Genomic DNA, 4,248 nt, shown 5'->3' with positions numbered 1-4,248 from the left:
CTCAACATCTACACGTTCACTGTATTCACGCAACATCTACACGTTCACTGTATCCACTCAACATCTACACGTTCACTGTATTCACTCAACATCTACACGTTCACTGTATTCACGCAACATCAACTCGTCCGATTTCAATCTAGTCTTTCACCCCAGAATATTTTATAATTTGATAAAATTGACGTGATAAAAGTATTTACAACCATGTATCGCGCTTCCGTTATCCAGGTGCACTCTGTTATCCCACGTATCCCACCTCCTGATATCCACATATCCACGTATCCACCCCTACAATACATCCCAGGTGTTCTCCGTCCCACATCTCGTTAGGTTTAGTTTAGTTAGCCTTGTTTAACAGTTTCTTTGATGAAAGTTCCCATTTTCTAAATAGTTTTCCTAATGAGTTTGTGAGCAGCATTTTTTTATTTATCACGTAGGCAAATAACGTGTCCTAATTTAATATATATTTTTTGTATTTATTTCCAAATGGTTAGGTATCACACATCTCCAGTCGTTTGAGAGACAATTCTATATTTTAGAGCCCTTTAATTGTATGGATATTTTTGCCTTGATTAAGTCGTACTCGAGAACATCAAAGAGGCGATATATTCTTGGTGCGAGTTCAAGAAAAATACATTAGTTACCCCACAACTATTATCGTTTTTTATGGTATTAAACTACTTTAGTTAGTTTTTACAGAAAACGATTTGAATGGGAAACTTGTATATTTATGAAAACGTCAGCGGAAAAGAATTTTAAAAGAGCATTATACATAACCTAACCACAGACTGAACAAACGTAGACGAAACCGGTAAGAAAACTCAAACCACAAGGCTGCTGGTACACGTTTCTGACGTCTAATTCACAATCGCTTAACTTAACGTAGACTTAAGATACGTTTCATTACGAAATTTGTCTCTGTTTTACCCTTTTGTATAAGAAAAAAAGGTGCAACTCTCCATAGAACTGTACTTAAAACTGCGCTACAATTTGCCTGTATCTCAATAGTTCAGAGCTACATAGATCGGAATCTAAATAGCATACAGTTCACCATTGCTGTATCCATAGAATACAGAGCCATAGCCATGGCCATTTAGCAGAGTTCCCTATGGTCTGAATCTATATTATCCGGTGTTAGATGGCCTTTCATCTATCGAAAACCAAATCTACAATATAATTCCAGAATACACTGAAAGATATTTCAAGGTTCGATTCGCGAGACGCATTTCTTGTTGAATATAAACTTAGAATTTCCTACAGTTTTGGACTGTTTCCAGAGCTAAAAGACTTATTAAGTCCGGAACCACGAGGGCTATTAACTCATTATCCCGGACTTAATAGCCCTCATTATTCCGGATTTAATAGCCCTCGTGCTGTTGATAATCTCAACACTAGCCAAATAATATTAAAAAAAAACTGTTTAGATTAGACTCAGACAAGAGTCTGAGTCCCTTCTAAACTGAGTATAAGACTTAGTTTCGTATCTTGGAGAAAGAAGAACCGACCTGACACGGGACTTAAGCTTGTGTCTATAATTAAGTTAGATTAGCACGGATCTAATTATATTTAGGTGTTTAACGTAATGGAACATGATCAAGCTTTGATTGACTGACTCAGCAGTAACTATGGAAAGTTACTGGAAAAGGAAATTCTATTATTGAATTTGAAGGTATGGAAAGGAAAAACTATCATCCTGCTTACAGGAGTCAGACGTCGTCTATTCCCGTAAGCTCCTGTGTAAAGAGAGAGAGAGAGAGAGAGAGAGAGAGAGAGAGAGAGAGAGAGAGAGAGAGAGAGAGAGAGAGAGAGAGAAGGGAGAAAATCAAAGTCAAAATCATTTACAAAATCATGCAATAAATGTACAGTATGACACCAGAGTGGACAAGCGGGCGAAAAAACGGAAAAACGGAAAAGCGGAAAAACGGAAAAACGGAAAAGAGAAAAAAACACGCGTTGAAGAACACCGGTAAATATATAACTCTCCCTTCCTCCATCTCTTCCATCTCTTCCATCTCTCCCTCACTGCCTTCCCTTCCTAGTTCGATCCAACCTCCTCTTTCCCATCCCTTTCAGTCTCTTGGACTCTCTAACTCGTCTTCCGTTGTTGGCGGTAATAGGCTCTGTGTGGGAAAGAAGATCGGGGGTGTGGGGGGGGGGGGACGGAGATTGTGGGATAGTGAATGTAAGAGAAATAGGGATCGGGTTAGACAGAATGGGGGGTCATGAATTGCAACAGGTCGGTCTTATAAACAACCTAGATGCTTCTCAAAGACTACTTCAAATTCCTATTTTCCTTTCTCCTCTTCCTGCTCCTGCTTCTTATCCTCTTCCTTCGAAGATCTTCAAAAGGAAGACAACACAAGCTGAAGGTGAACCGCAAGGTCAAGTACTTTCTTGAGGGTGTGGGTATTGTCAGCACAAGTGACTTAAGGTGTTCTCTTTCATTCTCTTCCTGACCTATGTGGAATTAATTTAATGCTGAGGGAAATGTTGAGCTGAAGGAGTCCTGTGTGACCCAGGTTGCACTTCTCTTCCAGGAATTCGTCTTGTGATATCCTTAATTTCTTTTTAAGATTCTACACAGATTCTAATGTTTATTATCTAAGCATTAAGTTTACTATTCACCTCAAGCACGCCAGTGCTTTCCTTTAGCCTATGCTGTGAAGTGCATGGTGATTCCTTAGGTGTTTGGAAAAGTGAATGCCGAAGATTGTACATATGTGGTGTGTCATGTTGGTCTTGTGTATGCAGTCAGACCTTCAAAAGGTCTTTCTTGTGTTCAAAGACCTTTGGAGGCAAGAAAAGTCCTTTGAACGCAAGAAAAGTCCTTTGAACGCAAGGAAAGTCCTTTGAACGCAAGGAAAGTCCTTTGAACGCAAGAAAAGACTCGAGAAAGAACCAAGAAGGGCCCGATATCGATGAATGAAAACTCTAAAATGAATGAAAAGACCAATGAGGCCCAAAAGAAGACCACGAATGATTGAAGAGAATCAAAGGAAGAGAAAGAGAAAGGAAGATAATTAAATAGAAAGAACACTTTAGAGACTAAGATAAAAGGGAAATATCAAAGACAATGAAAAGATTCTGCGCATGAAGAAAATTCACAGAAGAAAGCAAAACAGATAATAATGATTACCCTTATCTCTTTTTGTTTCTTTAATGCCACCATTTTCCTCGTATTATTCTGTGTTTTTCTTCATTTTTTTGTGGTTTAATTTACCCTATTTATTTGTTTCTTTTTATCTCTTCCACCACATCGTCCTTATCTTCGTCCGTCTTGTTTTTATCTTGTTTCCTGTTTATGTTTCCCGGCCAATTTGCTATTTAAACAAAGGCTATTACAGATAACTCTAGGTGACCAATTTTTGTATCATCAACCGGAAGCATTTGCTCAACAATCTTCCTGCTCATATTCTTTCCTCCACAGTCAAATTGGCTTTTTGTCTCACATGCTGTCATAAACTGGCTGCCTGTTACTCATTGCCTGTCTGTCTTACATTGGCTGAGTAGTAAAATTGACAGTAGTAACATTGGATGTCTGTCACTCATTGCCTGTCTGTCTTACATTGGCTGAGTAGTAAAATTGACAGTAATAACATTGGATGTCTGTCTGCCATTAGTTGACTGTCTTTCTTTAACTGTCTGCCTCACCTGGTTGACTGTCCAATTAGCAACAGGTTAGATTCACCATCCAAAGGTAGCAACATGTTTCACTATACATAGGAGGAATAATATATAGTGTTTCACTGTACATAATAGAAAATAAATAAGCATTCACTATACTGCAGTCAGGATATCTTTAGGTTTCAATGGCTCATTTATTTGTTATCTTCAGTACCCTTTGTGTGTCATCTTGCCTCATATAGAAGACTATATTCACCACAAAAATTTCCCTTCAGTATCTTATACATTGTGATCATGTCCACTCTGTGGTAAATCCCTCATCTCTTTTCATAATACAATTCTCTTATTCCCAACAGTATTCCTGACTTATCTCTGGATGTCTTCCCGCCAAACACACACCGAAAGTACGACGTTGGTACAACGTTCGAACAAGTTTTAACACCTAACCAGTTATAACAACCAATATAACAAGTTGTAACAACGTTCTAATACGTCATAAACACGTTAAGCCAAGATGTAACAACTTTATTACAAGTTGTAATAAGCGGAAAATAGAGACAGTTTCGGTTTGTGTTTCCAGGGTTCTATTTTTTCTTGTGTATGTATGCAAACATTCCTTTTCCT

This window comes from Procambarus clarkii, chromosome 79, assembly GCF_040958095.1.
Source record: "Procambarus clarkii isolate CNS0578487 chromosome 79, FALCON_Pclarkii_2.0, whole genome shotgun sequence".
Taxonomy (NCBI): Eukaryota; Metazoa; Arthropoda; class Malacostraca; order Decapoda; family Cambaridae; genus Procambarus; species Procambarus clarkii.
The sequence above is the reverse complement of the archived record's forward strand: the minus strand, read 5'-3'. Positions refer to the sequence as shown.